Here is a 13,005-nt window from a genome sequence, read left to right as displayed (position 1 = left end):
GAAGGTGATGCCCTAACGGATTCTTTGGAGTCTAGGGCTTGGAGATAAATACACTCGATTTGAGTGCTCCTTTATGTCTATGTTGATCTTATATGGTTGGAGCATTCTCACAAAACAGAGTGACCCTGATTGGTGATTTTACTTAGTAAGAGTAACCTGACAAACTCTTTGTGTGGCTTGTCTTGTTATGTACTCCTAAGCGCCCTGGTATTGTTTTTCATTGACATGGTACCACATTGCATATAGCCTTGAGTCTTAGTATAATTATTGCATAACGCCTGTGATTTTTTTATTATGAAATTGGTGAGTGTTGTTACGTCTTGAATTGAGTGTGTGATTCATGTGTAATGTGATTGATGATTGAAAAATAAGTTTTAAATGATAAAGTAGTGATGTGACATGGATTGTATTAAGTGGAGCTATGTGATAAATATTTCTATAATGTGTTTTGCTTATGTCTTTATTTATTCATATTTTATTTAGAAATGTGATAACTCACTCCCTATGTGTTGTTTGTGTTTGGATCCAATGATGATCTCGAACCTTATGTTCGTGGGAGCAGATGACTAGGTGGATTACTTTAAGGAACCATGTGCTGAAGGATGTCAGGACATAATGCTCTGATAGGATGTGACATTGGGGCATGGGTTTCTATTTAATTGCATGATGTTTTGAACATGTTATTTTACTTTATTTTATTTTGCCACTTAACTTGAATTCTTTTGTAAACTTGAACGACCTTGTTTTGAGCCAAAAATGTTTCTAATAAGTTTTATTTGGTAATAATGAAGTGAATGTGAATCTTTTACCCATATGAACTCTTTTATGCTCAGAAAATAAAATCTCATTTTATGTAATTCCGTATTTCCATGCATTTTATCATATAAATATGTATATCGGGGTAGAGGGTGTCACAATCATCGTCGTCCTCATCTCCTGCGATGGTGAAGTGCAAATGTGAGGTATCTGCTATTATGTTCACGTCGCATAGTGTGAACCATCCGGGGAGAAGGTTTTGGAGATGCCCACACTGGAATGTAAGCAAATGTCGATTGTGTGTTTTGTTTTGGATTTTACTCTATTTAATTAGTATTGTGTTGTAGGAATCAAGTTCTTACAGATTTTTTCAATGGATTGATGATACTGAGGCTGACAATAATGTGTCTGCAAAAGGGAGTGAGTTGGTCCGGTATGTTCAGGAAAATGAAGAGCTGAAGCTGAAAATTGCTTCATTAATGGAGGAAGCTAAGGCAAATGCAGAAGAAATAACAGTCTTGTGGGAAAAAAATTGTTGCACAAGAGGAAGAATGTCATGCACCCTCAGTTGAAGTTGTGCACTTGAAGAGTAAAATTGGAAGGAAAAAGAAAAATGTTGTTGTTGAAAGGAATAAAGCAAAGTTGTTAGGTTTTGTAGTTGTAGTTCTTTGGGTGTTCATTTCTTTACTAAGTAATATGAGTTTATGATGTGTTAATGTGATTTTTTGTACTGGCTTAATAAGCCAAACAATTTCAAGTTTTTGATATTTTATTGGAACCAAAAAGAATTTGAGGTAGTAATATGAAAAGAATTTGAGGTAGTTATATGAAAATGGTTTGTTTTACAAGTACTATTTTGTAGTAGAAAAAAATTAGGTACTAAAAGGAATATGTTTCATTTTACAAGTGTTTTGATGTTAGAAAAATTAAATTTGAGGTAGTAAAATGAAGATTTTTTATTTTGTAGTTTCCATTATTTAAGTGCAACAGTTTCGGTCCCTTTTTTTGTCCTACCATTTTCATTCATTGAACACTTAAGTGTGTTATTGTGTACTTCAACATTTGTGGCGGTATCTATTTAGAAAAAGAGATATCAATATATTGATAAGTGAGAATTGTTTAATATAAGCCATATGGTTCCAAAAGGCCTAAAGTAGTAGTTAATATTCCCATTGTCTAGAACAAATACACAAAAGGTGCACTAAACTATGCATATGGTTTCAATAAAGTAAAAAACAAAGCCAGCAAGATTCCTATACCCCACTACAAAAAGTATTTCACATAGTCTTATTTTTGTCCATTTCTATCTTTAATTGATGCGCCTAGCTTGGTCTGAGTGTCAACAAGTCCAATTCTCAGCTTAATGTTCCTGTCAATAGTTGGTAGTTGACAACCTTTAAGTTTTTTGCTTGTTGTTGCAACCTTGCTTGTTGTTGGTGCCTTGTGCTTAGGAATAAGTTTTTGTACCTTTTCATTGACATCAACGTTGTGCCCACAGTTCTCTTACAAAATTGAAATTTATGAAAATTAATGCAGTGAGTAAAAAATTAATGCAATTACCTTTGTGTGCCTATTTGTAGGTTTGGCCTGCTAATGTTCTTGAGGACCAACAACTTTTGTTATAGACTGTTGCACACCTTTTCCCTACAAAATTAAATTACCAAATTAATCTATATAAAGTGTCATGTGGTATGTTAAGCATTTGTGAAAACTTTACCTTATTGTTTGTGTTTGAACATTTGATTTATGTGATTTCCCTTTTTTGATGCTGAGTTTGAACTCTAGCAGGTGCACCCTTATTTCCACCTAGAACAACCGCATGTCTACAAGGCATTCCAACCAATCCTTAGAAGTTACATGAACAACTTTGTTTGTTTATATCAATAATAAATTTCTCACCAAAATGAAGATGAGTGACTTTGAAATCTCCATCTCCTCCCCAAGCAGCTACCCAATTCCTAGACTTTTCAACCTCCTAGTCCAACCTTTTCAGGGGCTTAAGCATCACCTTACCTTTGTAATTTTTCAATTTTTCTCTGAGGGTTCTTCATTGAGTTGTATTATTGAAAACCCTCCCACAAGTGTGTTTAGGTTGTAAGGTATTAAGCTTATATGTGTCATTCTGACCTACCTTACTGACATATACTAGATAGTCAGCGCAATGCTTACACCTTACTCTTGCTTGTCTCTTATCATTGAAATCAAACCTGATTTATCTCCCATTTAAAACATCATATTCCAGTATGGCTTCTTTGAACTCTTTCAAAGAAGCAAACTCCAATCCCAACTTCAATTTAAATTCCCTACAAAGCAACTCGTTGTTGAATCTTTCATACTGTTTCTTCAATACATCTTCATTTGAATCATCATTGCATAACAATTCACTAGCAAATTTAGTGACACCAAAAAACTACCACTGAATTCAAAAAATTATGTCCAACCCTTTTACCCCTACTAGAAGACCTATTACCTCCACCAGTACCCTTGTTATCCCTAGCAGCAGGCTTTGTACCCCTACCAATAGCCTACTTACCCCTACCATTAGGCTTCTTACCTCCACCAACAGTCTTTTTGTCATCAACATCTTTGTTCACCTGCCTGAAATGTGCATCACTCGACACTTCACTTGGTAGGTTTAAGTTTACCTCTTGGCTAAAGTAATCATCAGATACTTCAATCAATTCAACACGTACATGCTGGTTGTTAAGTGTGTCATCATTTTTATGAACAAAAACACTAGCACAAGTATCATCACTTGAATCACCTTCTTCCCTAAGATTACACACCTTTTTTAAAGTCAGTCTCTTTTTTGTTTATTTTTCGTTCTACCAATTTCAAGAATAGGTAAATACCATCATTCAGTCCAATTGCCCTTTCCTCCTTAAAGTCATCTAATTGTACATCCTTCAGTGATTCATCACTACTGTCTTCAAAAAAATTGTTATCCACAACCCCCTCATTACCACTAGCATATTTCACAAATAACTCCACCTCACAACTGTTAGCAATCGCATAATTAGATAACTCCAATGCATGATTGTCCATGGTCCTCTCCTATAGTCACTATGACCACCTTTCGACCATACCCTCATTAGTTGATCACCATATCTAAAGTCTTCTTTTAAAATCCTAATTACTTCAAAGAATGACCACTTGTCAACATCTATATCATTGACACTTACAGAATTGTTAGTCCCAACATATTGCATCACATGGTCTCTTTGAAAGAAACCACTGTGATGCAATTTTAATTTGAAACTGATGCTTGCAACACATATAAAAACAATGTTTTAACTCCAAATAGTTTTAGGGAAAAAGTATGTTTTAACAATGTTTTAAACTCATATATATGAATGTTACTTCTGCAAATTATACCCATTTCTGCCATTAGCTGCTCTCAATTTACCATAAAAAATTAATCAAACCCTTATTGAAAACTAATCAACCCTAATCAAATCCAGTTAAATCATAAACCAACCCTAAATAAGACCTAAAATCATTCGGTACTCGAACCTTCATAAAACCCAAAAAAACCCATATACAAATTTAAAAATTTTCAAATTCACAAAATAGGGACCACTGCAACCAGGTCATAGGAGACAAGGGGATCACTAACAAAGGCAAGCAAATAAACAAAATGAAAAAATAACAATACCTGCTACAGTTCAGATGAATCCTCTCTCCTTTTCAAAGATAACAAGGACCACTAACAAGGGGAATGTGACAACACGTACACGTGAACGAAGATGGAGATGAATTTATGTTTGTGAAGAAAGCCACTAAGAAAGGGACCACTAAGATGAACTCACTACTTCAATAACACTCGCAATCAACCATTGAAGAAAGTGACTACCATTGCCAAGAAGATGAAGTCTTGTTTGCAAGGAATCAACATTTTCCAAAACAGAAGTAAGTCAGCGTCATTTAAATTTCATTTTTTTAAAAATTAAAAAACAAAAAATAATGACGTGAACATCTATGCCTACGTGTTTAGTGACAAGGAGTGATGATGTAGCACTCTGTTTGTCATGTCATCACTTAATGGATGCGAACTAATGACAGGGGACGCAAAGAATTTTCAGATACCTGGGTGAAAAAAAATTGAATATTAGTAGAAATATAAAAATAACCTATATTCTAGATATAAAAACTTAATTAAGCCAAATAAAAAATTAAATTTTTTTTTTCATTTTCTGTTATACAAATAAAAAACAACCAAATCCTCCCTCTCGTCATCAAAAATGGTTTCTACAATGAGCACTTGTTCCAGACCATGCTTATAAGCCTTTTATGCAAGTTCAATAGCGTCATTGAGGCAACATGTCTGTTTGAGCCTATGGAGCACTTTACGCGATGCCCTGAGGTTTTATGAGAGGATGAGGTGTGACGAGGTTAGGCCTGTGGTGTATGATTTTACTTATTTGTTGTATTTATGTGATGCAATCCTACCCCCCAAGAGCATTGGATAGAAGAATAAAAAAAGATTGGGCCAGAGATGCAAGAGAAGACCCTAGGGTTCTCATGTGCCTTAGGGTAGATTTTGGACCCATGAACTAAGTATGAGCCCACTTATCTTTGTTCATATTAGATTAATGTTTCATTATTTTTGGGCCTTGTATTTTGGGCTCCATAATGTAGGTAGGGTACCCTAGAAATGTAGGATTTTTCAGCCCTTATATTTTAGGGCACCTAGACAAGTTTTTGTATCAGGAGTAGTTTTATAATTTCACATGCATTAAGTGAATATTTGATGTGTGTGTTGGAAAATAAATTTAATTGAATTGGGAGAAGCCCAATCCAATTAAATTTTAGAGGGGGAGGTGAGCATTTGCTTGCTACACCCCATTGCCACATCATATAGTCACACTTTGTGCATGTCCTTCATGCTTTACATGCCTCATGACACCTAAGCACACTTAGTGGAGAATCTTGGACTTGATCTTGGATTAGTGGGTTGAACCATAGCTAAAATTCACTAATCATAATTAGTGAAATTTTGGCTCCAAAATTTGGCTCCATAAATTCAAGTAAAATTTGAATAGAAATTCAAATTTTCCTCTAATTTTGTGTGACACTTAGGCTATAAATAGAGGCCATGTGTGTGCATTTTTTTGAACTTTGATCATTTGGAAATTACACTTCAAATTTCAGACATCTTTTGCGGCACAAAATTTCGTGCTCCTTCTCTCCTTCTCCCTCCACTCATCTTCTCCTACCTTCAAGCTCTTATCCATGGCTTCCTATGGTGGTGAGCTTCTTCTTGACTCATCTTCTCCTTGAAGTGGCGTCTCCTCTCAACTCTTCTTCTTCTTCTCCATTCCGCTGCCATTAAAATTCAAGAAGCAAAGGACTCCATTGATGAAGAAGATCCAAGGCGTACAAGCTCCAATGGAGCTACATCATGTGGTATCAAGAGCATCTTCATCTAGGTGATGTTCTGTTGCTTCCTCTATCTTTTTGTTTGGTCAATTCACTTTAATTCCTTGTTATTCATCTTATTCTCCATGTATATCCTCCATTGTCCTGTGGTTTAGTGTTGTTTAGAGTAGATTCAAAAAAATAAACCGATTAAATCTTAGATCTACATTTGTTCTTGTATTTCTACAGTTCAAATTTTGTAGGTCTACTCTTGAATCATGTTTTTATGTTGATTTTAGGTTCTATCATTTTTCAGTCATAATATTCTTCTACTGAACCTTTAGATCTAAATTTTCTTCCAAAATATTGATTAGAAAAAAAGACACAAAAATCTAGGTGTAAATCACTTAATCCATGTTGTCTTAGAGTCATGTTTAGTCATAGTAATTGTCACATTATGTTCTAAGTTTGTGTTGAATTTTTATTTGGTTGATTGAATTCTAGATACATTTGTTCATGTATTCTTTTCATTCTTAGCCTATCTTTTGAATTTTGAGTCTAATTCATGCATGTTATTTAGTTCATAACATGTTCTAAATCAATTCCTAGAAGTAATCTTGTTGTTGAACTTTTTTTTGTTTTCTAAGTTTCCTACATGATGCCTATGATGAAGTTGAGTTGTGGTGCTGAGTTGTGGCTGGATTTGTGAATCAAAATAAGTCTTAAGCTCTCTTGAATTGTGTTATTCAAGATAATTGAGCATAAGCAAACATAAATTGTAAGTATCCAAGCCTTAAGCAACATAAACACTACTCTTGATTTCTAGGTTGAAATCGCTGGTGATGGCAGCTTGAACATACAAACTTGTATAAATTTATGGGAATTGGTCACTACGAATTTTGAGCTGAAAGTTTTACTGAATTTTCTAAACATCTGGAACAAAATTATAAAAAAAGAACCAAGTGATTTGGATAAAAGGAAAAAAATACTAAAAATCACACAAGTTGGCAGGAAAATCAGTGTCCAGGAAAAAAAAGTGAAAGGGAAGTGTGCTTGTTGTTTTGGCTCGAAATTTGTTCTATAATTGGTGCCTATTTTATGAAAACCTTAGTTCTAAAATTTCAATTGAAAATTAGTGTAAAAACAAGTTCCGAAACTAGAGGTTTCTTGAGTCTTATTTTTTTAGTTTTTCTTTTTACTCTACTCTAGAGCCATTCTAGGTTTCTCTTTGAGTCCTAGCTTGTTTTTGTATGCTTTTTATTGCTTTAATTATTGAATAATCCTTGAAAATTTATCTTGTTAAAACTCTATTGGTTTAGCTTTCATTTCATTTTTTGGTCTTTGGTTATTGCTTGTCTCTTTGTTTCCTTGTTTGTGAGTTGTCATATAGGGAATTGGAAAGGAGGATTGGTGTCATCCCTTGAAGAATTTGAGTCAAGAAGCAAGGGACCAACCACCTTAAGAGCTATTAGGCTAAGAAGCACTCCAAATTGAGTGAAACACCAAAGAGAGAATAACCACCAAAATTTAAGACTTTTTTTTTTTTGTAATTTTGTAATTGTCAATTTGCTTTGCTTTCAAATTTTGTAACAAAAAGGCCTTTCATTGGAAGTATGATAAGAGTCTCTAATAGATCACCCTACTTCCATTTGTGTGTAATAATTTTAGGCAATTTTCCCTTAGGATAGTGAGTGTTTTTTTTGGAACCTTAAATGAGGTCATTCAAATACTCTTAGGATCCGCCTAGTTTACATTTCTTGCACTTTAATTTCTTGCTTACTTTCATAGTTTATTTCCTTTACCTTCCATTGTCAAACCGCCTAGATAGCTTGCCTTTTACCAATTAGTTTTTACCTTATCTTTCACACCTCTTTTAGTGTTTATTTTGGCTAGTTTCAACCATAGTTTCTTTTACCTTTTGTTTTCAATCCCCCAACAAGAAAGAACCACAACTTAGGAACCAACATGAGTCTTCATTCTTCATCTAGTGTTAATGGTGAGGGTTCTACTCCTAAGGACCCCTTGTATAAGATATTAGATGAGTTGAAATCCCTTAAGTAGTGGAAAGAAAAACAAGAGAGAAAGGAAAAAGGAAAAAAAAAAGAGTGGAAGAAATAAGTCAAGATGAAAGAGAGAAAATAAGAGAGGAAGAAAGAAGAAAAATAATGAAAGAAATGAAAAGAGAAAAACATGCTTCCTATAGTAGTCATGACTCTTGCAAGAGTTAAAGTGAAGAACTTAGGGACTATTATAGAGGGCACCATAGTTCACATACTAAACATCATTCCCAAAGAAGAGAAAAGGATAGAAGGCCTCAAGAGGTTAACATTAGCCTCCCATATTTCCATGGAAAAGATAATGTTGAGGCCTACATAGATTGGGAAATGAAGGTTGAACAACTCTTTGCTTGCCATTATATTAGCGAAGAGAGAAAAGTTCCATTGGCTACCCTTAGCTTTCAAGGGTATGCCCTCTATTGGTGGACTTCCCTTGTTAGGGAACGAAGGATTCATGGGGATCCTCTAGTAAAGTATTGGAATTATCTTAAGAGTGCCCTTAGGAAGAGGAACATTCCCTCCTACTATGAAAGGGAGCTTATGGACAAGCTCCAAAGGCTTAGACAAGGGAGTATGAGTGTTGTAGAATATAGACAATAAATGGAACTACTCCTTTTAAGAGCTGGACTTAGGGAGGAGGAAAGAACAAGCATAGCTAGGTTCCTTAGTGGACTTAATATGGAAGTGAGGGATAAGGTTGAACTCCTTTCATATAGGGACCTAGATGAGCTAGTCCAACTTTGTATAAGAGTGGAACAACAACTTAAAAGAAAGCCTTCTTCAAAATCTTATGGCTTTCACTCTTATCCAAGGAAGAACCAAGCCCAAGGAATTTTGGGGGCTGCACCTTCAAAACCCAAGGAAGATAAGGGTAAGACCATAGAGAAATCCACCCCTAAGACTAGTTCCCAAGAAAGGACTAGCCACATTAAATGCTTTAAATATCTTGGGGGAGGTCACATTGTCTCTCAATGCCCCACAAAGAAAACCATGATTGTGAGGGATCAAGACATTTATAGTAGTCAAGAGGAGACTACTTCTTCCCCTTCCTCTAGTGGAAGTGAAGATGAAGTAAGGGGTGAAGAGTCTAGTGAGGAAGTCTACCCCCATGAAGAAGGTGACCTCCTAATGGTTAGAAGGCTCCTTAGAGGTCAATCTTGTGATCTATCTCAATCCCAAAGAGAGAACATCTTTCATACAGGATGCAAAATTTTAGATAAAACTTATTCTATCATTGTGGATAGTAGATCTTGTTGCAATTGTTGTAGCACAAGATTAGTTTCCAAGTTGAACCTCACTATCATTCCCCACCCAAAACCTTATAAACTTCAATGGCTCAATGAACAAGGGGAAATGATAGTTAATCAACAAGTGGAGGTACCTTTCTCCATTAGGACATATAAGGATGAAGTTAATTGTGATATAGTTCCCATGGAGGCAGAGCATATTCTTTTAGGAAGACCATGACAATTTGATAGGAAGATCATTTACAATGGCCTAACTAATGAGGTTACCCTCATCCATCTTGGAACTAAATTTGTGTTGCATCCTCAAACACCTTCACAGGTGGTCAAAGATCAACTAACTATGAAAGATAAGAGGGATGAGGAAGAAAAACTAGAAAACCAAAAGAAAAAGAAGGATAGTAAGACCTTGTGTTGCATCCTTAGATGGCCAGGAAAAGGGTTTTCAGTCCTTACCCTACTCTAACATACCCAACATCACTAATACATATGTTTTAATTCTTTTTACAAGTGTTGAGGAAAGAATCCCTAAGTTTCAAGAACCTCTGGATTTGAGGTCAAATCCTTTTCAAAGGGGAAGGAATGATGCAATCCTACCCCCCAAGAGAATTGGATAGAAGACTCCAAGAAGATTGAGCTAGAGATGCAAGAGAAGGCCCTAGGGTTCTCATGAGCCTTAGGGTAGATTTCAGGCTCATGGACTAAGTATGAGCCCACTTATCTTTGTACATATTAGATTAAGATTTCATTATTTTTGGGCCTTGTATTTAGGGCTCCATAATGTAAGTAGGGTACCTTAGAAATGTAGGATTTTTCAGCCCTTGTATTTTAGGGCACCTAGACTAGTTTTTGTATTAGGGGTAGTTTTGTAATTTCACATGCATTAAGTGAATATTTGATGTATGTGTTGGAAAATAAATTTAATTGAATTGGGAGAAGCCCAATCCAATTAAATTTTAGAGGGGGAGGTGAGCATTTGCTTGCTACACCCCGTTGTCACATCATATAGTCACACTTTGTGCATGTCCTTCATGTTTTACATGCCTCATGACACCTAAGCACACTTAGTGGAGAATCTTGGACTTGATCTTGGATTAGTGGACTGAACCATAGAAATTCATTAATCATAATTAGTGAAATTTTGGCTCCAAAATTTGGCTCTACAAATTCAATTTCAAATTCAAGTAAAATTTGAATAGAAATTCAAATTTTTCTCTAATTTTGTGTGACACTTAGGCTATAAATAGAGATCATGTGTGTGCATTTTTTTGAACTTTGATCATTTGAGAATTACACTTAAAAGTTCAGACCTCTTTTGCGGCACAAAATTTCGTGCTCCTTCTCCCTCCACTCATCTTCTCCTACCTTCAAGCTCTTATCCATGGCTTCCTATGGTGGTGAGCTTCTTTTTGATTCATCTTCTCCTTGCAGTGGTGTCTCCTCTCAACTCTTCTTCTTCTCTATTTCGCTGCCATTAAAATTCAAGAAGCAAATGACTCAATTGATGAAGAAGATCCAAGACCTTCAAGCTCCAATGGAGCTACATCATTATGTGGGGAGAATTTAGAGCTCAAGAGGGGGAGGGAGATTCATGGGATGGTGATAACTAATGGGTTTCGGTCCAGTTTGTTTGCCATGACATCTGTGGTGAATTTGTATTCCAAGTGTAGGCAGATCGAGGATGCGTGCAAGATGTTTGAGAGAATACCGCAAAGGGACTCAGTTTCGTGGAACACGGTGGTGGTAGGGTATGCATAGAACTAGTTCATCAGGAGGGCTGTGTAGGTGGTTTTGCAGATGCAGGAGGCTGGCCAGAAGTCGGATTCCATCACATTGGTCAGTGTTTTGCCTGCTGTTGCAGATGTGAAGGCTTTGAGGATCGGAAGGTCTATTCACAATTATGCTTTCAGTGTTGGGTTTGAATCTATGGCTAATGTTGCAACAGCGATGCTGGATATGTACTTTAAATGTGGGTCTGTCAGGAATGCGAGGTTCATGTTTAAGGGGATGAGTAGCTGTAGCAGAAATGTTGTTTCTTGGAATACGATGATCAATGGCTATGAGCAAAATGGCGAATCTGAGGAAGCATTTGCAACATTTTTGAAGATGTTGGATGAAGGGGTGGAACCAACAAATGTTAGTATGATGGGGGCTTTACATGCTTGTGCTAATTTAGGTGATCTTGAATGAGGGAGGTTTGTTCATAGATTGTTGGATGAGAAGAAACTTACTTTTGATGTGTCAGTAATGAATTCTATAATATCCACGTATTCAAAGTGTATGATGGTTAACATTGCGGCCTCAGTGTTCCATAATTTAAAACAGGAAACAACCGTCACATGGATTGCCATGATATTAGGTTATGCACATAATGGATGTGTAAATGAAGCTTTAAATCTATTCTGTGAGATGCAATCTCATGACATCAAACCTGATTCCTTCACATTAGTGAGCGTAATTATTGCTCTTGCGGATTTATCAGTCACCCGCCAAGCTAGGTGGATTCATGGACTTGCTATAAGAACTTTGATGGACAAGAATGTCTTTGTCTGCGCAGCACTCATTGATACATATGCAAAATGCGGAGCCATTCAAACTGCAAGAAAGCTTTTTGGCATGATGCAAGAATGACATGTGATAACATGGAATGCAATGATAGATGGATATGGAACACATGGCCACGAAAAAGAAGCTCTGAATCTCTTCAATCAAATGCAGAAGGGATCTGTTAAGCCAAATGAAGTAATATTTCTCTCTGTTATCGCAGCTTGTAGTCACTCGGATTTAATGGAAGAAGGCCTCTACTACTTTGAAAGCATGAAGGAAAACTATGGTTTGGAACCTGCAATGGATCACTATGGTGCCATGGTTGATCTCCTTGGTCGTGCTAGCAGTCTAGTTGATGCTTGGAAATTCATCCAGGATATGATGCCTGTCAAACCAGGAATTACTGTTTTAGTTGCAATGCTAGGTGCTTGCAGAATCCATAAAAATGTAGAATTGGGTGAGAAGGCTGCAGACGAACTATTTGAGTTAGACCCAAATGATGGTGCGTATCATGTATTGCTTGCCAACATGTTTGCATCTGCTATGTCCAAAGTATTATTTTCTCTTTTATTTGTTGTTTCAATTAATGTTATGGTGTTAGACACGGAGTGTGATTTGGCTCGTGCAGTGTTGGACAGATTGCTTGAGAAAGAAAGAATGTGAAAGAGAAATAAGAGAGTTTGAGAATACTTGCAATATTGAAATTGTGTTGTTTTTTCCCATGTGATTATATTAAACATATTTATAGTGTATGCCTCTGTGGTGTTACCATCCACATGGCTTATATAAGTATTTGTGTTAAGCATCCTATTTTGAGGGTTACATCAAATGTGCCTAGAATTGGCTTGTCATTAGGGCGTTTCTTATTTAAGTTGGCTTCTTAATCCTGTGGTTGACTTGTAATGTTTAAGTCGGTCTTCATCTATGTATGTTTTGTGCCAAGTGTTCATGATGTGTAAAGTTGATATTTATCTTGGAATAGTTGCTCCCAAGTTAATATTGTCCTAAAGAGACAATGTCGACTTAATAAGTGAAGAAGTTGA

General features: G+C 36.0%; 1 pseudogene; it reads left to right on the top strand.

Moving 5' to 3' along the window:
* Positions 1-4,975: 4,975 nt before the first annotated feature.
* Positions 4,976-12,625, top strand: LOC100801885 (pentatricopeptide repeat-containing protein At1g11290, chloroplastic-like; annotated as a pseudogene).
* The last annotated feature ends 380 nt before the right edge of the window (positions 12,626-13,005 follow it).

Source organism: Glycine max, chromosome 4 (assembly GCF_000004515.6).
Source record: "Glycine max cultivar Williams 82 chromosome 4, Glycine_max_v4.0, whole genome shotgun sequence".
Taxonomy (NCBI): Eukaryota; Viridiplantae; Streptophyta; class Magnoliopsida; order Fabales; family Fabaceae; genus Glycine; species Glycine max.
Note: the sequence above shows the minus strand (reverse complement) of the source record. Positions and strands in the feature narration are given on the sequence as shown.